This window comes from Trachurus japonicus, chromosome 15 (genome assembly GCF_045865225.1).
Source record: "Trachurus japonicus isolate A0001 chromosome 15, Traja_1.0".
Lineage (NCBI taxonomy): Eukaryota > Metazoa > Chordata > Actinopteri > Carangiformes > Carangidae > Trachurus > Trachurus japonicus.
The window spans coordinates 23,358,879-23,386,345 of record NC_140921.1 but is presented as its reverse complement, the minus strand read 5'-3'; the positions used below and the strand labels follow the sequence as shown (position 1 = coordinate 23,386,345).

Here is a 27,467-nt window from a genome sequence, read left to right as displayed (position 1 = left end):
ATTTCTGCTTTCTTGACCCCAGACTGAGTTCCTTCGACTTCTCTGGGGAGCATGCTGTGAGTCATGTTCCCTGAGGTTGTGGTTATACACTGCAGAGTCAGACATATGGTGCACTCTAAAGAAGTCTGTGCTTCAATACATCAAACTTGAATGCATCATTATAAAGGGCTCCTAATCACTTCCATGAGTACGGGGGCATGCACTATCCACTCTGGACGCTATTCTCTGCGACACAGTGACTTGCTATGGAGGGATTGGCCCATTGCTCCCAGAGTTTTAGGCTTTATTGAACATTTCTCCTCATTACACATACTGTAGGCTTTTATTGAAGAACATTCCTCATCCCTGGTTTATATATCTCTATGTGCACAGTATTTTTCCATGCTGTTCTACACAAGGGGGTGTAAAGTTTGATGTTGCTGTGTAAACATGGTGTGTGATAAGAAACTCTTTCTCTGTAACTGTGGCTACAAACGACGCAGAATAGCTATATCTAGAAAAAGGGAAATGGATTCGAAGTTGTAAAATGTAGCTGTTGTTTTATCTCTGTAATAGGCAACAGAGAAGGGAAAAAGCCGGCCATTTTTGCTTTACTCTGAGAGTGCTATAATTAGTGACTAAAAATTTGAATCAGCTCTGAAGCCAGAACTGTCAACTGTGTCAGTCGATTTAACAACTCCCAAAAGTGGAGAGATATATTTCACCACTCGGAATCGTTGGCATCTCTCATCCACAATGTGGCATTATGAATAAAGGAAACAGTCATCCAAAAACCATCATGTAATCACCTTTGTGAACTTGGTATTTTGTGCTCTTGGCAACTTTGCATAATGAGAACTGGCTCTGGCAAAAATCAACCCTGATATTACATCAAAAAGCAGCACAGTCCAAGCCAAGCAAGCGGGTCAAGTTCAAGAGTCACATTTGCACTGGTAGCAGGAGTTTTCATCCATTGTATTTAAGTCCCTCCGAGTGTAGTTGTAATTTACAGCCATACAGTATGTCAATTCTCTTCCATAATGTCTACATTTATCCATACATCTAATATTTTCTCCTTGATGCTGGTTTCAGTTTTCCAGGCTTCTAAAAATAAGTGAAATAATGATGAACTGCTCACAACACACCATCATGCATGTGTGACACATGAGTCACAAAAACAAAACAAAACAAAACAAAACAAAACAAAACATAAAAAAAAACAAAAAACACATTGCCATCTTAAGCTTTATGATGGAGGATTGCAACTGAAAATCTTGGGTATGAATACAGAAAGCAGCAGCCAGAGAATATAATACAATTTACTTGGGCATGAGGCTCTCTTTTAATCACTGCCTGTGTGTGGAATTTCTAACCACCTAAAGCAAAGAGCAGCGAGAGATCAATAGACAATTTCGCTGCAATTGCACTGCTTCACAACAACATGAGTCCAAGTTTGACCTACTTCTTGGGAACTATTTATATTAACAGTTTGCTTATGTCAAAACCATAATTTCTATATGACTTATTGCTCTATCGGTTGACATAATGCTAAGAAAGATTGCCATAGTGTGCTGTTTAGAAACTCTAATCAAACTTATTTATATTGGCAATGGGTCTTAGAAAAGCTTTTACAATTTCTCATGTTTTTTGACACTATTGTATTACTCTTTACTTGCATACAGCATCTGTAAATATGCTAAAATATAATGTCCTCCCTTTAGTCTGACTTAAACTTTGACATCCTGTAATGAGTTACAGCAGATTCATTTAGGACAAGTCACAGCTTCTGTGGTCCCGACCATACTGAGATTAAAATGTGAGCTGTCACAAGCTATCATAAATCGTGAGGCACACCACAGAGATCTCTCTCTCTCTCAATCCAATGCAACCTTTACTGATAGGCAGCAATAAAACAAAAACATTGCTGAAGGTCTTGACATATCTTTGGGCCCTTTTAGTTGGCTCTCAATGGAAAAGGAGAATCTATCATGGAGGTGTGTCTAGATAATATTACGATCCTAGATGGGCTGTGATCCAGCCAGTTACACAGTACAGATTGTTCTCTTACTTAAACCTTTAAAGGGATAGTTCAACATTTTGGCAAATTGGCCCATTGCCATAATTGCTATAGTCATAGCAGTAGGTTCGTTACCTTTAATTGTAGGTGTAAGCTATTTTTAGTACGGCGGAGCACAGCAGCAGGCTGCTCAGAGCTACGCTATGGAGGCTAAGGGAATTTCTTGGTTTCCCTCATTAAACTCATCAAATACAAAATCCCAAAACTCCACAGCGCTTTTGTAGACAAGTTGTGAGCTGCACAACCACCACGCTATGAGATAATGACGGAACGATACGAAACGGAGCCGTTTTCGAGGTAAATTCATACAAAACCGCTGATGCGCGTTGCGTTCAGGGACAGTTTTTCAGCAAGCAGTCTCCGTATTTACCCTGTAGGCTATTTACCTCGAAAACGGCTCCGTTTCGTATCGTTCCGTCATTATCTCATAGCGTGGTGGTTGTGCAGGTCACAACTTGTCTACAAAAGCGCTGTGGAGTTTTGGGATGTTGAATTTGATGAGTTTAATGAGGGAAACCAAGAAATTCCATTAGCCTCCATAGCGTAGCTCTGAGCAGCCAGCGGCTGCGCTCCGCCGTACTGAAAATAGCTTACACCTACAATTAAAGGTAATGAACCTACTGCTATGACTATAGCGATTATGGCAATGGGCCAATTTGCCAAAATGTTGAACTATCCCTTTAAAGAGCCATGCACAGTAATTTGTATATAACCCATTAATTTGTGACTCAAGATGCTGTGATCAAGCAACCTACTGTATTACTACAGGCTGTCCTTTCTGTTCCTGTTTTCTTTTGTTGTCTGTTGAAAATGCAGACGGTATCCTCATCATGGTTTTCCTTTAGGTTCGATATTCAATGTAAAAAAAAAAAAAAGTATATTCATTCAGTCTATTCATACAGATGAGGTAGCAAAGCTTCATTTTTTTTTTTAAATTACCAATACCTCAGGAACTCCTTTATTTGTTTTATGAATTTCTGCTGAAACCATAGATGATGAATGTATGTGCCAATGTGTGATTAAGCCAGTTCACCCTGTACATTACAAAAGTTTTGCATGGCTTAATTGAAACAGAGCAGTAGACTCTTCAGTGGCTGAAGAAGGTGAAAACATCAGGATCAACAGAAAAAAACATCCTCATTGGATGTGTCTTGCCATACACTTACTGTATAGTATTTTCGGGTCTAATATAGAGTGACTCTCAGCTACAGTATGTTAAGTACTGGAAGGAAATATAATAATAATTTCTAAAAATCTTCATCTGATTCATATTATTTGGCTCTGCTAATTCTCTATAGAAATAGGGACTGGGTAAATTGCTGAGATTGCATAGCAATTACAGCTGAGTATGAGGACGCCAGCAGTTTTTCTCATATTTGTCAGAGCATGTGTGTGTGGTCAGTGCTTAATAGATCATTAATCTGGTTCCTTGGGTTAGAAGATGAGAGGCTACTCTGAAATTAGAGTTTATTGTTACTGTAATTTGTTGAGTGTTATACTTTGAAAACATCTTCATGTCAAATTCATTGACATCGGGGTGGATCATGCAAAGGCAGGTAACTATTCTGAAGCTGCAAATTTGTATTATTCTAACTTTGTTTTGAACCTGATATTCAGAGGAGATAACATGCTATGAATGGGGAAAAAGAGGTGATTTCCTATCAGTGCCCCCCATTTTGCTACACTCATGATCTTGCTCTGGGTCTTTAAGCATAATACAGCTTGACTAATCCGATCATCATCACACTTATCAGTGCTAATGCCATCAGTGAAATTAGTAATTAATGTCAGTAATTAGTTCTGCCTTTGAAAATGACACAGTGTGATGAAATATTAAACTGTGACAAGAATAGGAATATTCATGCAGCTCTTCTCGTCTGGTCCAGACTCACTGTGGATTGATTTGTAATTCTGTCACAGTGTCAGGCATTTGACTTGCTGTGATGCAAGTTGTTAGACATCTAATAGAGAGGGCTTTAACACTGGGCGGATAAATCACTGGTGTTTGGGGGGGAGGAGAGAATCGCTTTTATAGTGCTGGTTTATATCTATGTCTACTCGTGATGCTTGTAAAATATGTTTAGCTATACTATATACTTACATGTATTCTATTCAGCCATTTAAAAAAGCTGTTACCACATGTTATAGCACACACACAGAGCAAGACTTTGCTCCTTGTGATTGGACAGATTTTGTAGCTTTGCTGATAAACCATGAATTTCGTGGAGGAAAAATATGGTCATGGATTAATCTCTACTGTAAACTCCTAAAGCAAAACATCATTGGGATTTTAGAGTGGGTTCAGAATTCTTTCTTCAAACAAGGACAAGACAAAATACAGTATATTGATTTCCCTCTGAGGTGTACTTTCATGTTAAGTAAGAATGTATTGATTTACCCAGGGCTGTACTTTGTTACATCGTCTACCGTTTTCTGGTGATTCCACACCTGTTCTCCATGACTCTGTGTCAACCAGTTGATACTCTGTATTAAACTTGGCCATTCTTTTTGCAATAACTTTCCGGGGCCAGTTATTGGTTGGCATGGCTTTACATGCAGATGATACCCAAACATGCCAGTTAATCCTGGGAAAATGACCCTAATGCTCTTGGCACAGAGTAGAGTTGTCACGATACCAAAATGAGTAACCACGGTACTATACCAGACAAAGTATCACGGTTCCGGGTAATATCGCGATACTGCAACCTTTTTTTATTATTTTTATTTTTATGAACTGCAATGTATTTGTACAAGTTATAAATACTTATTAATTAGGCTACTTATAATGTTGTTTGGTGCATGATAAACATAATACTGGTGACGTAGGAATTAGACTGAAACTAAATATTTTTAAATAAGCAATAAAAAACAAATAAATGAAGTTAGAATTTATATGGTTGAAAATAAATAACCATTCAGTCTCTTGCACATTCATTTATGTTTAACAATAAATAATCAACTTAGGATAAAAACAAATCCACTGTCTTTTAAAAAAAAATCTATTTGACAATAATGCTTCTTCTCCAATCATAGAGGACAGAATACAATGAACAGGAACTGATTCCCTGTGAAAACTATATTTTTATGCATTTTCTAGGTGCTTTATACTTGGACATCCTTTAACTCTTTATTCATCAGCCTGTGCACGGAGCATATAGAGATTGCCAAGACACGTGACCAACTGGGCGGCAACGTCATCAGAAACGCAAAGGATTGTGGGTATCTTTGGCCAATTTCCCCCGATCTACATAGCGCGCTAGACATGGACAATGTAAATAATAACAAAAGTACAATAAAAAACAGAATTAACTGGCACAATGCAGCGGGCAAAGGAAAACAACAAAGAACCATACCGCCTAAAACTAAATCCAGCCGCAAATAAACGATACGAGGACAAAATAAAGACAATCAAAGGGCTGGATCCCTATGAACATGGTGTGGTCCGCTGACATTAACCTGCTGCCCAACTTCCAGCACCCATATATATATAATTATTACACGGCTCTATTAAATGCTGCTCTGATTGGTCCAGTGCTGCGTTCTGCGGTCTGTTATTTCTGTATAACGGACCTTCGTCATGTATAACAGACCGTTGCTAGGGACGCCGCTCTGATCAGCGCAGCACAGAAAAGAGAAACTATGCAGGATATTTACCTTGTGTTTCATTTTTACCGTCATTAAACAGCGTCGGACTAATAGTGATGTTAGAGATAAATGACTTGTAACTTGTTACAAGGAGAGTGGAGGCTCCTTCCACATCGTGGCTGGAAACCAAACCTGCTGATCAGAGCCTCTGACCCGGTGTCACAGCTCTCCTCTCGTCTCGGTGGCACCGCGGCTCCGCGACACAAACGCACCCCGTAAACAGTAAAGTTAATCTCTTGTTTATGACAGATACGACTACACACAATACACACATCTTAACACGTGTATGGTAATCTATCGATCCACTGATTGATTATCAAAGGCTTCAAATGCACGAACGGGAGGAGGCTCGGCAAAACAGCGGAAGTGACCCCGGTCTTGCAGATTCGCTAAATGCAATTTTAAATCGATGAAAGTCGTATTTTGATCAACATTATGTTTCAAATTAATTATTTCACTCGTAAACCGTGTAATAAGCGGGATAATGTACAGTTGGTCGGTTGTTATGGAGAAATAAACCCCTTCATGTTGAATGAAACCGGGTTCCATACAACCTGTCGGGGTTTATTTCTCCATAACAACCTCCGAACTATACATTATCCCTTACTTATATGGTACTAAATGTAACTTTTTGCCCTGTCTATCGTGCGAACGACTGTTGCAGTTCACAACACAGCAGGTTGATGGCATCTTCAAACCAGAGCAGTAGATATTTGAAACTAGCGTTCTTGCCTCCACAAATTCAAAGTCTGGCGCGTTTGTTTGTGCCAAAGTTTCCCACAATGCTTTGCGTTCCCCGCCGGGAATACGTCATGATGACGACACGCTGGCAATCTCTATAGCCTGATATTAGCCAATGAGAAAATAAACAGAGCTAAATTAATTAAGTGCCACTGACGACGACACCGCGGCAGACTCGCCGCTCGCGCCCGGTGCTTCTGCCGTGGTCAGTGTGTTGTCTCATGTTTGTGAAGCCGTGCGCGCGTCTGGGCGAGACAGAACTTTAGCTCGTTGTTTGTTTTGAAGCGAGTTTCTATCGAAGCGGCCGGAGCTGTCTCAGCTGTCTTCATGGAGTCCGTTCTTGCCGGCATGAACACGAACAGCCAATCAGAGAACAGACGGGCGGACCCAGCGTGCGGAAACAGCCTATCATATCCCCGGACATCACCAGTAACAGGCAAACAGCCAATCATTCAGCAGCTGTGTAGTTAGGTTGCAGTGGGTGCATGTGGGTTTTGTTTACAAGGGAGTGCGTGCAGTGAGAAGCCGGGAGGAGAGGAGAGGCGGCCGCTTTGTAGCGGAAACTGGCACCGTAGTAGTAATCCACGGTAGTACCGTTGTGTAGAATTTCTAGTATAGTAGGAACCGTTACGTTTTGGCACCGCGGGGCACCGTGGCTACCGTGGGTATCGTGCAACTCTAGCACAGAGATCATGTGAATATAACAGTGATAAAGGGATGTCTGACTAAACTCTTCCAAGGCTGAACTCTTAGTCATCCTGGCCAATCAATCTCTTCATCACAATATCAACATTAAAATTGCCCCTTTAGCTCTCACTTCAACCAAGAAACCTGGCCTCGACCTCCCATCACACATGACAAAACCAGTACTGATGGCCAAGAATACAGGAAAGCATCTGGCCTTGGATCAGTCGCTGGCCATTAAACTCCACTAGCTACCCACGACTGCCTGAATCAAAGTCAAATTACTAATGTTAGCCTTCAGAGAAACTACTGGACCCATGTACTTGAACTCAGTCGTAGAAGAATGCCACTTCATCCCCCTTAAGGATTGTCCTCCGGCATTGCCATCCTTTTACACAAGGCAATCACAGTGCAGACTGCTTTTATTTGTGGTTCCTCAATGATGGAACAAGCTACCAAAATCAGAGCAGGGACATCTTTTTCATCTTTTCCAAAGTCACCTCCTCTAACACCTCTAGCACCCTAACATGCCTAACTACACTTGATATGCACTTAGGTGCACTCTAGTTAACCTGATCTCCTTAAACTTTGTCTTGCTGAATTGATTTAGTATTTAGTATTCAAAGTCGCCTACTGCACTGGAACTTTAGAGTTGTCCCTTACCTACTGGGTTGCTTTGAATAAAAGCTTTTGCTACATAAGTTAATGTACTGTACAGTAAATGTAAAAGTAAAACCCAATCCATCTTTCTCTAACCTGAATTGAGGTGCTTTAAATCCTTAAGCCTTACTGCATGACACTCAGGATGCAAATCCTGTAATCTTGTCTTGTGTCATGTGCTTTGTTCACTCACCGCTTACGCTATAACTCTAATAACTAAAATTAATTAATTTAGCACACACATACACATTCACAACAGTTGCCAAGGCACATCATCAAGGCAACAATTACACTCAAAATCAAAATGTACAGTGTTTACAAAAACAAATTAGTATTGTATAATCATGAACACCTCATGCTAGCTTTGTTTTATCACCATTGTCACTGCGACTGGTGTGTGGAGTTTGGAGATGTCATATTTTGCTCCACAGCTCATATCAACATGAGTAGAGGGCTGATGAGATACAATCGGTTAAAACATGAGTATGGTGCTCTCCATACAGTAAACACTCATGTGGGCTCAAATCTACTAAATCCACATTAGACTGATATATCACCTGCAGCTATAGACAACCCTGTGCATACAAGCCTTACACCCAACCTAGGCAGAGGTGTTGGTAATTAAACCTGTTTAGGTCCATGTGATTTTCATTTTAGGTCAGTGTGGAGTCCAAAATTTCGATCAATACTGGGAGGAGAAAAATCTAACTTGGTGAGAAAAGAGAAAGACCAGAAAATGATTTTTGGGACAGGAAAGAGAGAGGCATAATTCAAGAGCAGCACTAAAGCAAAGTGCTTTGAGAAATGAGTATTGGTACAACTGGGCCATTGTCTCTTGTTCTTACATTTCGTTATTCGCTGAAAGATTTATTGGGGGGAAGATTGATGGAGAAATGAGATATGATTCTAATTAACTGAAACAGATCTAAATCCTATCTCAGTTCAGTGATACTGAACAACTTTTTAGTAAAAGGTGAGTGATGACATTGTATAACATTCAGCCAGTTATCAGAGTCTATGCTCCTTTAAAAAGGAATTCATCTGTATGCAGTATGATGCCTGACACTGACATGCACTGAAAATGCTCCGAATGAATCTGTGTATTACTGTATGTCATAGATACAATATGGACTAATAAAATAAGTATGAACCTAAGTATTAGTATTAGTAATAGTGTAAGATAAAATAAGCTGAGACTCTTCAGAGTAGCATTGCACTACCCATATTTTGCCTGCTGGTTTTCACTGTATAGTGTCTAACAAAAAAAAATCACAATGACATTTAAAATAATTTACAGAGCATTGACAATATTAGACATAGACAATTACACACACACATACACCAAGTGAAAACAAAGGGCGAATAAAAACAGTACTGTGTTACAGATACAGTATGTCTAATTAAAATCATTACAGAAGTGCAGCCCTAATTTTAGCTCCTTGTTGATGGTAAAAACTCATAAAGAATGGGATGCCTGTGCATGTATTATTAAGTTGAAAAAGAGAGAAGCAGCATGAGTATCAAACACAGACAGCTATCCTGCTGCATCCATTTTCCTCTAAGCAAATTGCACTCTTTCCTTTGCCAACCTGCTCCCAGTAATTTCATTTTAATGTGGCTCTAAAAGAAATAAGCCATGGTCTACCTTGCTCCTTCATAAAACTCAACCTGCCATCTGTTATTGCAACTGAGTCTGTCAAAAATCTACTCAGATGTATTACTCTTTGTGTTGGGCACTTCTGTTTCAAAGATGCAGCCATCACAAGCAGTATGATCCTCGGTCCTCAATGCTTTTAAGGCGATAAATATGCTCACATAAGTCTCATCAATTACACATTATAGACACTTGATCTTTTGAAATTACTAGACAGGATGCATGGCTTCACACAGTTTAAGTGCAATTAAAACATTTGAATCATTTTATTTCTTTTCTAAATCATTTGATGTGAAATGACATCTCCATATTCTGACATTGATTCCTCCATAAAAATAAAAAAAAATACAGGGTACGTTTGTGCATCCCCTCATTATGATCCAGTAAAGTTGTGCAAAGAGTGGCTAATTAGAATCACAGTTTAGGGTGTTTGAGTATTGCATTATTAAAGCAGCTTTGCGCACATGTGAGGTTGTCATGGCAAAGAAGGCATTTGAATTTTGCACATTAAAGAGTGAGGGCTTTGGTTTTATTTGCCTTTAGTTAAATCCTTGCCCCATATCTAAATACTGTACACATATTTTAGCATAAGAAATTCGGGCCAATAATACAACACAGGAAAGTGAAATAATGTGGCTCAGTGTTTACCAATTAAAAACAAAATCAAGGGTTCTTTAAGGGTTCAAATTCAAATGTCTGCCATTCCTGTCTGCTGGAGAGCAGAACTGTCACTGACTGAAAAAATTAGTCAATGGAAATGTAAGAATGTAATTTTCTGGAGCTGTGAACAATGATATTGTGACAGGATAAGATTATAAAAGGTATAAAGTTTAGTAACTGTAACTTATAACTGTAAAATCCCAGTCTCCCCAGCCTGAGGCCAGCTACACATTTCCTTTGTGACATTGTGTATCAGTTTTTTTTTGTTTTTTTTTTACCAGGGTCATTCTCATGGATCAGCGCTGAAGCTGTCTCTGAGACATCAAGTTTTCCAGCTACATCTGACTGTGCAGCCCAGCCTGCCCAGCCACTGACTCTAAAGCCCCGAGGCAGCTTCTACACTCCCTCCTGCATCAGCTATAGTTATCAACCGTTTCTTTCTGTCCCTGTGTCTACAAAGAATGTCGTTTTTCGCCTTCCAGCATACACAAAGTAAACATTTTACAACCATTCAATACTGTAGGCGAGAAAACATAGCACATCATGTCCATGTACTAGCAAATGTAACAGGGAATACTACAGTACAGGTACAAAAACCATTACTAAACATCCTGCTAGATATGTAATGTATCCCATAGTTATGACAATGAGCCCAAAATGAACAATACCGAGACCAAACAACTAAATGGAATTCACCTATAATTATGTCATTATTCTCATCTGTGCTTTTCCAGCTGTTAATGTCATGAGTTAAAAGACGTGCGTTATCATCTTAATATTCCTCAAACACAGTCTGCCTTTCTTCTTTTCACCGTGGATTTGATCCCTATGCACCAACTTTGCTTTGTTCTTTTCTGCAGTTCTTTTCATCATTTTGCTCTATCACAATTACTTCCATGTTCTCTTACCAGTAACCTTCCTCAAAAAAGAGACTGCAACACCTACAGTAGGCTATAGGCTACTGTGTACAAGACGGACTCATGTTCAGCTGAGAAGCATGATGGGACACCAGGAAGTAGCCTATATACTAGAACCCCAGAGCTAGTTGGCACAACCCTGTGGTGAATCCTTCCAAAGGTGTTAGGTAACAGTCACTAATAGCGGCGTGCATTAACCCTAGGCCAGCAATTGTCTAGGCATTCATGACTGCCAGGGGAAGCTGCTGTGGCTGTGCCAGTGTAATAGCTTAGCTTTCTCCACCCCACAGCCCATTTTGGCATCAGGTTTTTCCACATGACAGCTGGGAAGTCATTAGAGCACAACCATCTTACACAAAACACAGACGGCCCTATCTCACTCACCATGTAAAGCAACGACTTGATGTCGGAATGAGTTCCAGGGGACAAATACTTGCCACTAATCTTTATGAAAAATGATCAGCTATTTCTGCATGGTGGGCCTTTTAATCTTAGTTGGACAAAAAAACAAAACAAAAAAAACATTTAAAGAGAAATGCAACACTTTCCAATCAAGATTTGGCGCAGTGTGTCCTAAAAAATCTTCTTAACCATCAAAACATTTGATTAGGCTAAGTTGTCCATATGTAACACAAACCTTCAATCATGGTTTGGTTGGTTACTGCCAAGTGGTATTATAGGCTATGAGGCTTCTGGCACTGAGATGTTGTTTCATTTAAAGATAGGCTACTGCAGACGTGGGGACCGTAACTCTTACAGCAAATGGTCATAGCCCTAATGCAAGTGTGGACTAAGGCTAGTATTACAGGAGGAGTAAAACAAACAGATGTTGCCATTCATATTTACAGGGACATAGCCTACTCTCACACTGAGATATTATTGTAATGTTTTCACATAATGGTGCCCTTCACCAAAGCAGACTCTATGGCTGTTTGACTGTAAGTTAAATGCCACACACTTCACATGATTACTTGGAGAAGAAATGACCACATCTGATCTAAAATGCACACTGTTTCACTATTTAGCCTACATGCCAGGGCAGCCTGGGGAGGAAAACCACAGGTGAAGCTAACTCGTATAGGGGTGGTGGGGTCATCCCTATGTTCCCACAGCCCTATGTTCCCTCAGCCCTATGTTCCCTCATTTCTAACTTTTGTTGTCACTGAAAATTAGGCCCTATTCCCACAGCCCTTTGGTCCCACCATTGGTTGGGTTTAGGCAATGAAGAAAGGAGTTGGTTAAGTTTAGTAAAAAGACCAGGTAGAGGCTAGACAGGCCAGATAGACAGAGTCCAGATAGGTAGAGAGAGTCCAGAGGGAACATAGGGCTGTGGGAACATAGGGCTGAGGGAACATAGGGCTGAGGGAACATAGGTACGCTCCCGTGGTATACAGTACCATAGCAGCACTTCATACTGCCTGTAAGTTAGGCTACATGCTGACCCACTGCTGGATCTATAATACATCCATGGCCTATACTGTATGTATGATTGACTACAACACCTGAACTGAGGACAGCCGTCATTAGTGTTATTGATTACACCTGTGTGCTTTTCCTCGTATGACAAATCAACACATCAACGGAAAAGAGTTTAGGCTACACGATTACACAGCGACTTATAGGCTACTGTAGTGATGATAATGAGGTCATGTGGACAAAATGGTGTGATTTACCGTTGCTTAATACTTTCAAAGACGTGTTGGAGAGAAGACATGACTGAATACTCTCAGACAGCAGAGAAACCAACAGAGGTGAAGTTACTTCCTGTTTACTTCTGCTTGGTTTATGCTAACCCGGTAACGTTAACTTAGCCGACTCTTCATGTGAGAGCTAGCTGTAGCCTATTAGCTGACCTCTGATATTCAGCTACAGTAAATAATGTAGTTAATGTAGTAAACAGTTAAACTAACCAACAGTTAACTTAACTTAAACTTGAACTCACCTGTCGGGGCTACACGGATCACAGGGATGTCGGTAAGGCGCTGTTTCTTAGGTTAACTGGAAACATTAGCAGAAATCCAGATTATGCAAGAAAAGTGATAAAACACGTTTGACATACAGTCGAGTAAAAAAAAAAAAAAAAAAAAGTTCAAATTGATTATGTAATCATGAATTAATAGTGATTGAAACCAGAGCCAGTCTCTGTTGAAACTAAGTTAGTGTAGCTTTACGCCGTAGGCTACTCATGGCCATAGGCTAACTTACTGCACCGTCTGTATGGAGCCACCATGTTTATCAAGGGTTGTTGTCATTTGGACCAGTTATTTTTACAGTCTATGTTCCAAATCACTAAACTGTGTGCATTGCTGTTATTCTATGTATTACGGCCCAACTGAAACTACTGCAGGTTAATTAGTCAAATTATCGGTCTTTCTGTTAATTTCTAATTAGCCCTATTTATTAGGCCAAAGTCTACTTCAGACAACGTTCGTCTAGGAGAAAGTTCCTGGGACTGGAGGTAGCCTGTGTAGGAGGAGAAACATAGCATTGTAATTGCTGCCATGAATAAAAGGCCATTGCTTTATCATTACCAACTCAAAAGTTGACATGTCCCTCTCCTCTTCTGTATAATGCACAAGGTATTTCCACCAGAAAACAAAACAAAACCAGACACTATTGGCCTCTGTTGTAATATGGTACCACACCACTAATTTGGCCAAAAGTGAAATTTTCTGCCTCAGTGACCCTCTTCTTTTGGCCTTCTCCATACTTTCATACTAAAGTGCTATTTTAGCATCTCAATGCTCAACAAACTGCAGTAGCTAAAAATATCCACCAGAGAGCAGCAAAATATCAGTTTGAGTCACTATCCAGCAGTCATATAATCTCTAAGAAGGCAGGTGGTGGGGAGAGCAGAGAAGCTTGATTAATGTCACAATACCAATCTAATTCAGGGTTGCCAACTTTTGGTCCTGGGCTGGAGTGAGATTCTGTTGGCGGGGGGGGGGTTGTCTATAATAATAATAGTTATGTTTATTGTAGTTTTTCTCTCTGTCTCTCTCTCTCTCTCTTTCTCACTCACACACACTCTCTCTCTCACACACACACACACACACACACACACACACACATTATACCTGCAAACTGAGGAGGCTAGAGGTGTAAGGTGACAAAATACGTATATCCCTCTAGGGGGGTCTGGGGGCACCCCCCCAGGAAAAAATTGTGATTTTAACATGTATTTGAAGCATTCTGGTGTACTCTGAGAAGAAAATAAAGGGAAAACACAACATTTGCTTCAGATAAGAGGGAAAAAAAGCAGATCTGTGGTTCCTATCATTGTATGGCTGGAGTGTATGAAACTGGTCTAGTGGGGAGCTCTGGCTTTTGGCCTGGACCAGCCTATTGAGCCTATTAATATATGAAAGGACAGAACAGACATGTCCTGTGATTTTCAGTCTTCTACTACAGCCTGATGATACAAGTCAGGTTCTGAAATGTGTGTTTCTCTTCTGTAATAAACATTCTACATACCCATTCGGAGTTTGCAGGTATGGCCCACGTGCATGCATGCGCAGTTGCGCACACAAGTACACAGACGTACACACACACACACACACACACACACGCGCACACACACACACACACCTGTTGCTGCGCTGTCTCTCTCTCCTCTGCTCTCTGGACTGAGCTGCCTGGCTGTACTTTTGTGCTACCCAGTCTGCATCTTGATTTTATAGTTTTCAGCGGACTGGCCCAACCAGCCCGACCGCAGGCGTCAGTTCGAGCCGCGTTCAGTCTGAAAACATAACTCGGTCAGGTCAGGTTGTGTCTCGGGCTTCGCTCTCTCCCTCTTTTTTTTGGCCATCGGATTCGGACCAAGTCGGGTCCAGGCTTCAGCACCGTGCCGCTGTTGGTGGACAACTCCCCGTCCTACTGTGCTGTGATCACAGGCTTGAGCAGCCGTCCAATCGACACGCGGATAAGCATCGCGCACACCAACCAGAGAGCCTATTGACGAGTGCCAAGCTTGCTTTAATTTTTTTTTTTTTTTTTTTTTTGCCAAATCGCTTGATTTTGGCGTGAGAATTGTTTGAGTGGCGTGAGAGCGTGAGACAGGACCTAAAAGCGTGTGACACACGCCAGATGCGTGAGAGTTGGCAACCCTGATCTAATTAGGTACTATTATTCATCTTTATTTTTCAGTAGGTATTGTAAAATAAACACTCTGGAGTTTGATTCTCTGAATTCTTTAGAATAGTTTATATTGATTTCACCCAAGTTACTTTTACCTTAGTATGTCTGTTTAAAAACGTCCATTAAAGCTATCAATCTTTGATAACTGATAAATCAATCAATGAAATGGCTTTCTGAAATCTGATTATGTTTGTACTTTCAGGGTTGCTGTACCACATAACATCCCAGACAAAAAGTTCTCAAACAGCAGCACAATGTGAGTAACTTTTTTTTTCCTGTTTGCCTATAAACAAAAGAATATCCAAGAAAGCCCTGCACCCTCAGACTGCTGCAATGTGTGTACATGTATTCAGTTAAGTATACAGTATTTCTAATGTCCTCTTTCAGTGAAACTTCCTCTTTGTGGCGATGATTAAACTACGTACAAGACGAGGGGTCTCAAAACATCAGCAAGGGAGGATGTTACTGCCGTTGACATAATATAAATTATTATTATTATAACCTTTTAAACTCTGAGATATACTGAGGAAGCAACCTCATTTACAATATAACCAAGACAGAACATAAAACATTTGAAACATATAATGAGCATATCAGAAATACCAAAAAGTAAAAGTGACAAAGCTAAAAGTGACAAAGATAAACTGAAAAACAGAGAAGTCTAATTAAAAACAGGAGCAGTTGGAGGTAAAATAAGATGCAATTATGGATTTAAATTGTCCTAATGATAAGAGTGTGGCAAGTTTCAGATGGTTTTCCAGGTGCACAGTAAGAAAAACTCGGTCCAAATTCAGTGTGAACAGAAGGAACAGTGTGAGCCAGTCCTTTTGAGTGTATATGATAGAGACTTGCATTAAAAGATACTAAAGAGTTAATATAGGATGGTGAGAGACCAGAGAGAGTTTTAAAAATAAATAAAATCCAATGTCTATCACGCCTGTTAGATAGAGAGGGCCATTCAACTTTAGAATACTGGTCACAATGATGAGTGTTGTAGCCGTCGTCTGTAATAAATCTCAGGGCTTGAATGATAAACAGTGTCAAGTGGATATAGAGTTGTAGCTGACGCATGCCTGTAATGTCTCCATAATCTAAAACTGACATAGAAGTTGCCTCAATAAGTTTCTTCCTGAATTGAAGAGAAAACGATGATTTGTTTCTGTAAAAAAAAGCCTATTTTTTTTGTCTTAACCAAAGTTCATCTATAGTGGCCATATAACTGAATTTGATAGTTAAGTTAAAATGTGCCGTATATCTGCTACAATCTCAGTTAGAGATGGGCCACAAAATACATTTTAAGGATCAAGCTGATTTTTTTTCTCAAATATACTAGATATTTCCCTAAAGCTCATAAATCGTGGACATGCATTTCAGACCACTGGCAACAGCAGACCCCTGCTGTTTTCATGTATATGAATGCAAACAACATGGGCCCGGTGTTATAAGGAATATAATCTGGGTTTGAAAGTTTGTGGCACAAACACGTAAGCTACACATCAGTTTTGCCAGTCAGTCAAAGTTATATCAGTGATCATTTTCTTACACTTACGTGTCTTAAGCCTGAACAACCATGACAAAATGGTTTTCCAAATTTTCCTGGATGTGATGGTGTCTGTTTTTAAAAGAGTTCTCTCACTTTGGTTTTGTGGCAGTTGCTCATATTTGTAATTCTTCTATATTTCACTAGGTGGTACTGTCACACTGGCCTTTGCTCTTGAGATCCATGACCTCTGTGGTTAAATAATGGATTTCAAATTTAATCTGTGTAATATATTAGCTCATAAGCCTATTTAGGATGCTCATAAATATATCTCTTTAATCTCAGTGAAGTCAGCCCTCCTTCTTGAAGCTGGCAAATGATTTGTCTACACATCTAAGTGTAGTTTTATATCTTTCACTAACGAACACAGCAGGGCCATGGGAAAAAGGCTGAAATTAATTCAGCTTACATCAAATGAAAAACATAGAAACCATTGTAGATTACATGCACCGAGTGTAAAATCACATTGCTTAAAAACAACATTTGAAAACTACATGAAGCTGCACCTGCAAATACTGCAATTGCTGAAGTTAGAGGGAAGGTGTATAACGGGACATTGTGTGGGAGCATCACACAAGTGTAGGTGTGTGTTGCGTCCGGTGGATTCTGCAGTGGTAGTTGTGAACACTTGGAAGTGACACTTCCAATGACCAGGGCGTTGGTGGTGATGGAGTAAAACTAAATGGGAGGGAGGGAGAGAGAAAGAGAGCGAGAGAGAGAGAGAAAGACAGACAGAGAGGGAGAGAGAGCGCGAGAGAGGGGGTAGCAGATACTTGGTAACGCATCACAGCAGGACAGGCAATCGAATCTAAAGGCGCTCAGCTAGCGACGGACACGGACGAGGAAGGTAAGATAATATGATAATGACATGATCACCCTGCTATAAGTTAATAGACACGAGGTAGTGTTAGAGGGATGACTGCGGCAGAGAAGATGTTTTCACATTAAGGACATAGTGAAACATTTCCTCCCCACTATAGTTTTGCGTAATTCGTGACTTTTACGCTCATTAATATTTCTTTTGCTCTGGTTTACAGTATGTTTATGCGCTGTCTGATGAATCTGCGCACTTAAGAGTTTTAGAAGTAGTCGATTTGGTGACGCGAGGAATCTTTTGATGAGCTTTTAATAATCAGTCCAGTGGGAAGACCGGTGAGGTTGTGGAAACGTGAATCCCCGTAAGACCAACTTATTTGCCTCGTGCAATGGCCCTCTCCAACTGTTGCTGTTGTTTCCTCACAGGTGATTTTATCAGAGTAATTAAGCGGCCACGAAATGTCAGGTAGTGTGCATACTCATGCAGAGGTGTCAGGTGTACAGTGTTATCTCAGGTAGCCCTGGCGACTCCAAGGATGCCTGCTGGGAAGCGCATCGGCGCCCACTTATTTATTCATGTGTCACCTGAACGCAGCAGCGACGCAACGCGAGGTTAAAGGGGAACACCGCTCAGTTTGAGAATCTAACTCTTAATCCTACAGCCGAGGTCAAGTTTTTTTAGTCAAGTATGAAACAACTTGTAGTTTTTATACTGTAGATACAACAGTACCAGTAGATAAATATTTTATGTAATGGCGCAGGCATTGCCACATAAATGGTGCAACAATGACTTTGCAGGGTAATGCAACACTATTTTCTTTTTAAGTCTTTTTTTTTTTTTTTTTAAATCTCATGCCCTGAACACTCATTTTTTTAACAATATGTTTTTCGTTTAAGTCTTTATAATTTAATGCAGTAAAGTAAAAGTACTACATTAATAAAGCTATATTATTATATTTGTGATATTTCTCCTTGCATGACTGTTTTACTGCATTTGAGTCACTGCTGACTTATAGCAAAAATCTTTAATATTAAGCAAAACATTAATGTGTAAATGTAGATTAAATCATCATTGGAATTCTATCCAAGCAAATGCTTTGATACACTGTTGCTTATATTCACCAGTAGAGTATATAAAGGCTGGAAAGAAGGAGCAAAGGAGTAAACATTTAAATCGAAACTGTGAAAGTCCACCAGTGAATATGTACTGATGTACTGCTTTTATTACACCTGCTTCAATGAACATGTGCATGAACTAGTCCTGTAAAATCATTTTTAGAATACTATATCAAGTTAAAAGAATGATATATTTCATATTATGTATGTGCACGACTTAATGCATTGTATGTGGAAAGCATGCCTCTGACAGTTGCCCTTTCTGAGTGTCTGTCACTCTCTAAATTCATTCAGAATACAAGAAGGAAGAAAAAAAATACTGAAATGGAGAGTCCATATCTGACAGACACCTTGACTGACAGGCTCAAATGAAACCCAATATGAGGGATGGAGGACTGAATTGCAGATACAGTGACTCCTGGACAATCCTATGAGGTCTTAAACAGGAAGCAGAAATGTTTGAAGAAGGGATGGAAGTATGAAGATGGTTGAGGATTAATAATGGTTAACTAGTGATGGCATCAAATAAGAGAAAGAATGTGGAAAAGTGGTAGATATTGAAATGAAGCATCTAATTTTTCTCCCATGGTGTTTCCATAATTCCTGTAGCACGGCCAATTTGTGGAAATAGAGTGCAACCATTGGGAAAGGTTTGGCATTGATTGGTGTAAAAGCATCTGGATGGTCTGTATAGCTGCTCATGAGTAACTTGCAATGGCTCATGAATGTTATTTATTATAGCCTTATGTATATATTCAGGGCATAGTTTGCTTTGGCAAAATGAACTCATAGAGTTGAACTTTACAGACATAGCTTTTTACTGCAACTGTATTTATAGTGATGCAATTTTGCTGACAGAGAAATACACAGTTGTGGTCTGAGCACACTGGTCTCTCTACGACAGCTTTTCACACAGAACCTACAAAGCCCATTTTCTGCCTCTTCCGTATTGCTCTTCCTGTCTGCACAACAGTCCTGGTACTTGTGATTATGATCGTTGTACGCTTCCTACTTTTCGCATTTTTACACCCGCCTCTCTGTTGGTCCAGCTCTGTGTGGTCATTAAATCAGCCAAGGCAGCCGAGCAGAACTGAAGAAAACAAGTCGTAGGGAAGGGGAGAGCTGAGAAGATGATTTTGCTCAGCTAGTTGTGTTACAGGTGAACCGTCGGTTCCTTATGGATGTGAGGCCATGTTTTTCTGAATTTGAAGTGGTGGGCAAAGGGATCACTGTATCTGATTCACCATTCCTTTTTAGAGAATATGATGTCTTAAATAGATGGTTGTAAACTCAACCATCCATAATAATCCTGTTGTAGTGCATTGCTACTAATCCCTGTATCCCTGTATTGATCCATCATTGTGTGAATGTGGAACCATTATGTGGGAATTTGGAAATTGAAATTTCCTGAAGGAATGGATGGAGGCTTTTCATTTCTCACAGTTAAAACATTGGGGATTCATAGCTAAGCTGGTAGCATTTACCACAGCGAATCATATTCTTCCCTGGAAATAAACCATGCCATGTAACACAAACAAAACAGCAATTTAATGGCAGCTTTGTTGTGTGACAGATCCTTGTTGTTGGTATTTACGCATGGAATGCTGCCCTGAAGTGGAGCTGAAACAGCAAAGAGAGAGAGAAAGGATGTGAAGTGAAAAAGAGAGACGATGAGGGTGAAGAAACACAGGCGGCAGGACTGAATGAGGAAAGGTGAAGTGTTCGGATGCAAAGGTCATCTGTTCTGAAGAGGAGCTACTAAATGGTGTGTTTTGATCTTTCAGCTCAGATGGAAACAGTCAGCTTTTGGTGGGGTGGAATGACAGTGCCCTAACAAAGAGAGAGACAAAAGGAGACGAATGAGTCTCTACAGACTATCGGCTGCCCTCTGACACAGCTGTCTGTGTTTATGTTGTCTGATATACACACAGTCCTTTACTGACACAGCTCGCCAAGCTCATTGCAGTGGATAATGGCCAAATGAAGAGAAAGCTTGGCTAAGAAACAGGCATTTAGGACTGATATCAGAATTTTTTGGAAGAAACCATCAGTTCACATCATGGAAGCTTTGAATTTGTTTACTGTCATAAAAGTCTTGTGGAGAGTTGAGATAAATATACACTGAGCTGAATAACTTGCTAATGCTGTGATCACAGTATAAAACAGGGGAAGCTCATTAACAATACATCATTGCGTCTCATAAAAACTGTTACTGACTGTCTTAAGGCGGGTGAAGCTGAAAACAGTAGAAAAAAAGTAGAGCAGGGGAGAGATGGACATGACAGCAGGTTGATCTGTGCCATTTCTATCAGTAGATGGATGAGGGGAAAAAGTAATGGAGTGGATCATTTTGTTCTCACTGCAATGTGTCCACAAAACAAAAATCAGAGAGCTATGATTGTTTTGTCAGTTTGCACTCAGGCAAAAAGGAGGTGGCAGCAGCAGACATGATTACTTGCGTCCTTTGTGTAGCATGTTCCTGTGCTTTTTGAATCTCATATCTTTTGAGACAACTGGGTCCTGTTTTTTTTCTCTTTTTTTTACAGAAGTGTTCATCATTTCATCTAAAAAGAATCCTGTAATAATTTTAGTAAATTAATATAAAACACAATTTGTATATTCTCATCACAATTTACTGTTATGGCAAATATTAGTGTATTCAATTAAGGTGGGATGTTGTAGTAGCAGAAATTGAGTGTTGAGGTTTTTTGTTGTTGTGTAATTCTTAATGAATGAAGATTAATGAATAATTGACAAGATATATATTTTTGTCTTGTGTCTAAAGCTTCACAATAATTTGAATCAATGTGATGAACAAGATTTTTGGTTTTAAGTTACAGTAATTACTATTTCTGTGGATATTGCAACATCTTGTGTTGATATTAACACAGTCCTGTGACAAGTACCAAGGTGTTAGGGCTGCGATATTAGAAAAAGTTAACAGATTAAAAAAAAATTAAATTGATATAGATAATCAATAATTTTCTTTTAAATATTTGTGGGGCGCTTTATGCTTAATGGCCTACTTTTGATAAACACTACAAGTAAAAAAGAACTTTAATTCAACTTCAACTTTTTCTTCAACCTCCCTACCACCGGGTCCGTCAGTACCGCAGTCACCGGAGCTGATCGCTGCCACTCTAATCAATGTGAGCATTTCCACCGGGCGCGCCGCGGCACGTCTCGGCAACTTCCCAGCTCTATCAATCCGTAGCAGTTCTATTTTTGTCGTCGCCATTTGTCGTGGCACAGCCCTCAAGGCTCCCATCAGAATATGACCTCCTACCCTCAGACAGACGATATAAAGTCCCTCACTGCAAACTCAACTGTTTTAAGAATTCATTTGTTCCAACTTCCACCAAATGTCTTAACAATGCTGCTTGAGGCTGAAGTTTGTGCAATATTATTTTATAGTGCTTCTATCATGGTGATTTTTTAGCATGTATTATTTATGAGGTCTATGTATGTGTTATGTTGTGGGATATGTGCCATACTGTTATGTAATTGTTGGTGTTGGTAGGCTGAGGATGTAGTGTTTGTTGTCATTGTGGCTGTCAAGGCATTCATGACGCAACGCAGAGTCCAAGACAAATTTCCCTGAGTGGGACAAAAAAGTTTATTGGATCGTATCGTATTTCTTCACTGGCAAGTGTGTATCCGCCATTTCTCCTGGTTTGACAGTGTCCAGTTGCTCTCTTTGTGGTAGTAGCAAATATTCAAAGGAGAACTTTGAAGGCTGAGGTGGAGAAGGGTTCCATGTGAACAGCAGTTGAACATGGGTCAGTAACAACTGCTGTCAGGGGCAGGGGGCGTGCACAGTTGAGCCAGAGAGGAGGGGCCCATTAAATGTTGTGTTGACAAACTGCAACGAACAAACCTACAGACTCTACCTTTAAGCTAGCGGGGCAGGGGGCAGGAGCCTATACGGAGCATGCCTGGATCAGCATGATACAGTAGGTTTATGAAACAGGAAGAACACGTGTTCACAGGTCTTTTTCTATCAAACTTTTTATCGACCTGTTTTTTTGGATGATCACGTGTCTATTGATAGATATATATAATTATCAAATTATCCCCAGCCCTATATTACATACTTTTTTATTTTGCTCTTCATGGTGTATAAATTTGATTTGGAGAGATCAGCTGAAAATCAGCAATTAACTTTGTGACTTTAAAAATGTTTTGCAGGTCACTGTATTGAGTGTTGTAATGGGAATTTATCCAATATTCATCCAAATAATTTTTAGTAATGTAGTCAAGTTGTTAACCAAACAATACTGTATGCACAGGCAGAGATATGTACAGTAGCCTAACTGAATTTTCTAAAGAGTGGAGTGTCAATAACATGGCACCTACATGACTTCACCATTAATCTTCAGTCAGTTTGAATGTTCCTGTTGCAGACACATGCTTTTCAGTATTCACTTGTGAAAGACGATACTCTCTGTTACCCAGCTGCGTCTCAGTGTGTGGCACATCAGGAAGCTTCTTGCCTGCTCTTCTCTGGCAGTGAACACTAATCAACCCCCACCTCTCCCTCTGGCCCCATGTTACACACATACACACACACATACATCACACATAAATACACACATGATATTGCTCAACACAGTGCAGGGTGTGTATGAATTGTGCCTGCACAAGCGTTTTGTGACAGGGTGTAGTAATGCAGCACCTCGCAGCACTTCCATCCTGTGTCTGATAATTACTGTCTCCCCAGGTCCTCTGTAAGCTGCCCCTTCTCTCCCACAGTGTTTTGTGAAGCTTTGCTATCAGTTCATACAGGATCAAAGACGATGCAGGCAGCATCTCCAGTGGAATAGCAGAGTATGGCTTGGCATGTGTCCTATAGTCCTCTACCTTGTGTTTGCCGGTCAGGGAGCTAGTGATCTCCTGTTGAGCTACACTGTCAAGAAGTCAGGGACTTGTTTCAGTTCTACTGAGACTGAAGCTATTCATGTCATGTTTTCCATTTCATTGGACTTATTTAGTGACCTTTGGATTAGCAAGAACTTTTTGATAAAAATCAAGATTTTGTCACTACTGAGAAAATGAAACACGACTGTTGCTTGTGAACACTGCATGCATTATACTGTGATGTGGGCTGTGGCATATGTACCATATGAACTGTTTTTTAGACCTATGTGCCCAAGAAATATCATTGTTGGATATTGCTGAACTGCTTCTCCATATAGCTCGGCTACTAATTTGCTTAGAAAGTGACACATCAGCTTTGGCAATTTCACACATGTGAACAGTTTACTCAGCATCAATTTGCGTTGCCAGTTTGATTATCATTCCTTCTCAGAAAGCACTACATGTTCTGCAGTCCAAATGCCATCTTGTTTATATTGCAGTCTTGTTATGTAAGTGAGGTTTGCTGAGTAAGGCTTTCAGAAAGTCATGTCATGTTGGAGATGAAGAGATCAGGAGGGCGGGAAGGAAGACATTACTCAGCTCATCAGAGCTGTCCCTTGCTCCTCCCTGACAAAGCCAAATCTCTGCTAATCTGTCTGTGATCACTGTACTAATGAGTGATGGCTTTTTCATGAGGACTGAGGGCTGGCAGAAATCTGCCATTGATTTGCTGTGATAATCCAAATTTGGCTGCCAGCTGAGGCCCATGACTCCCTCTGAGGAGAGTGCCTTTGAGGTGAAGGCAAGTCAGACACAATTGCCATGTAATCAATAATATCGAGTGCTGTAAGCTAGGAGATACAGCCATGTGGGCAGGCGAGCCTTTCTCAAGAGAGCACAGCAGGTCCAGATATTACTCTTCACTTTATACTGCCTTAATCACACATTACTGTCAGATAAGCTGTAGGACCACAACTCATTAAAAAGACCTGGATTTCATCTCTAAGCTTTGCCCACTGGGAGCTGTATGTGTTCCCAATAATCATTCTAGGCCTTAAAATATTCTGTCTTAAAATCTGGATCTAGGGAATGGACTTGGGCATATTTGTAAGTATTACAGGGGTAAATATTGGACATGATTTAATGGTCTTAAAATAGTTACAATTTTCAAATTGCTGCTGCACCAGTGTCAGAAACCGACGATTCACTAAACACACGTCAGTTACTGTACAACTAACCCAGAAGATAGCCATTAAAAAAAAAAAAAAAAAAAGGTTTAGATGAGATATGCTTCGTTATTACTCTTTGGGTGCAGAAAAAGAGTGGTCTTGGACCCACACTTAACACGACGAGTACATTGCCCACAGAAGACATGTATTTGTTGTGTTGACATTTTACATCAGGGCACAGGAGACATAATTATCTGCCAAAGCTTAGCCCAAAGAAAAACAGTTTGAAATGACTACAGAAAAAATATATAATTGGACAAGCCAAGCTGCGTGGTAAATAAAAAAAAAGGAAGAGACATGAGTCAATGTAGATAAGACTAAGAACAGGGAAGAGAAAGTGAGAGATGACTAAAAAGAGTGAAAAACAAAGAAAAACTGACAGAAAAAGACAAGCTTGGGGAGAATGCCGAGGCTGGTACAAGATGTTGTGGTGTGTGTGTGTGTGTGTGTGTGTGTGTGTGTGTGGGGGGGGGGGTTATCAGAAGATGAGCAGTGACAGTGAAAGAGGGGGTGAAGAAAGTGAGGGATTGATAGATGGTGACAGTGTAGCCGATGGAGTGGGACAGTGCCGAAGCAGGACTCTGCTTGCACTGAGAACTTGCTACTCCCCACATCCCATAACTTATCGATTGGAACATTTCATGCTCTTCTACTGGCAGTCTGGCACTTAGCAAAATCTAACGCTAGATCATGCATTTGCACTTATTATATTCGTTTATCATATGCTTCAATTTCAGGGACTATCCACTGAATGTATTAACTAAACCAAATGTTTTTACATTAGTTTTCAAAATTGCTAAATGGCCTGGTATGGAACAACACATAAAATGTTCATTTTAACTCCATCTGCATCTACCATTGTTTGGTTAAATATTCAGGTAAATTTGTTGCTGTTTAAGTATAGTTTAGTTTTAATTTTGTATAATTTAGAAGCTAAGACTGTGTCTATTGTTCCTTGGGTACTCAGCAGGGTTTGATTGCCACCTCCCACATAACCACTCTCCCTTTACCACATTGTTACTAAAATGATTGCAGTGTTATAAATCTGTATATCCTGAGTAGAAATCTTAATGGAAACTAATTACCGTACTGTTTTCAATCATTTTATTTTCAGTGGTGCTGAAACATAACAATAGTGAATTTAGGAATATGGTCTACTGAGTAAGAACAAATTGGCATATCAGATATTCAGAGGGTCATTTCTCAAAGTCACCAAAAGCATTTTCTTCCACTTAGCCTTTAGTACCCACAACAGTGATACACAAAGACAACAGACTTCTGCTTAATATACTGAAAAATGACATTCAGAAACCTGTACATTATAGAAACTATGTCCTTTTTATATTTTAGATAATCAATTGGTATATTGTAGACAGATTGCAATACAAAATGATTTCCAATGAAATCTGCTGCCAGTGATTTTGCCTATGTGTCTTTGTGGAAAGACATGTTTCTGTGTGAGTTCTCCAAACTTGTACTTTTAATGCTATTTAGACAAATTCAAGTTAATCTCCTATCACAGCGGCAGAAAACCAGAGTGGGTATATCAAAACCAGGGTAAAAGTAAATGTATTTGCATGGCAAAATGCCAAGGGATAAGATGAAAAATTATTGTATGTAACTTTTTGTAATTTACCATATCTATGGGTAAACTGACCCTAAAGATATAAAAAAACAAACAACTGGTCAGCAGTTTTAAAATGAACTATGTGATGTGTACATTAAAATATCATCAAAATAAAGAAATGCAATAAATCAGCCAGTTGCACATGAAATTACAGTATATACAGTGCAGTTTCCGAATGTTGAGTGCAAACAATAAGTCATTGTTGCAAAATGCACACGGTATTTCCCAACATAAATTATGAACAATATTTTATGTTTGTATAGCTTAGAGCAACTGTTTGTGTTGTTTATGTGTAAGCAAAAGCAGAAGAGTAATATGCACTGTCCATACAGACAAGACCAAAGATAGGTAGGTCAGTGTGACCACCTAGTGCTCTAGTTACAGTACAGTGCATCTGTAACTTTGTGGGGGGGCTTTCTTTGTGAGAATGCTCATGATTGAATGTTCTGGTGTCCTGGTGAGAGCAGGGAGCCGGATGCTGCTGCAGTAGAACTGCCTGTATTTTCCATGACTGCCTCAAACCCAACATGTCTGTCTGAACCAGTATCCATCACTCATATTCACTCATTCATCATCTCAGAAATGTCCTTTAGCATTTGGAGGAAGGGCTAGTGAAGAGGCAGGGCTGTGTGTGTGTGCATGTGTGTTGAGATATTCCTACATACTAGAACGGGGAACTAAAACTAGGCAAGGCAAGACAAGGCAGGCAAGGCAAGGCAATTTTATTTGTATAGCCCGTTTTTACAGTTTGTCTCAAAGGGCTTTACATGTCATCACAACAACATCCTCTGCCCTCAGACCCTCACATCGACTGAGGAAAAACTCCATGGAAAACCCTTTTAACAGGGAAAAATTGGAGAAACCTCAGGGTGAGCAACAGAGGAGGGATCCCTCACCCAGGACGGGCAGACGTGCAATAGATGTTGTTACATACAAGAAAACAGTTTATAGTTTATGACATAGAATGGTCGAATATATAGCAGATATTTCACAATGGTGATTTTCTTTTTTTCAAAAACACATCATTAGTTGTTGGCTGTTTTTACCAAGACAATCAATAGCATTGTCTACTTCCATCTTTTTTTAAAGCACAATGAGTTAAATATGGTATGTTGAAATGGTACAGAA

At 39.9% G+C, this 27,467-nt stretch overlaps 1 protein-coding gene across 1 annotated transcript in view; it reads left to right on the top strand.

The window, feature by feature from the left end:
* The first annotated feature begins 17,430 nt into the window (after positions 1-17,430).
* Positions 17,431-27,467, top strand: part of cdh23 (cadherin-related 23) — a 184,721-nt gene continuing 174,684 nt past the window's right edge. The window contains exon 1 of the mRNA XM_085800592.1: positions 17,431-17,541. The gene's annotated coding sequence lies outside the window, so the exon portion shown is untranslated. The remainder of the gene's footprint in view (positions 17,542-27,467) is intronic.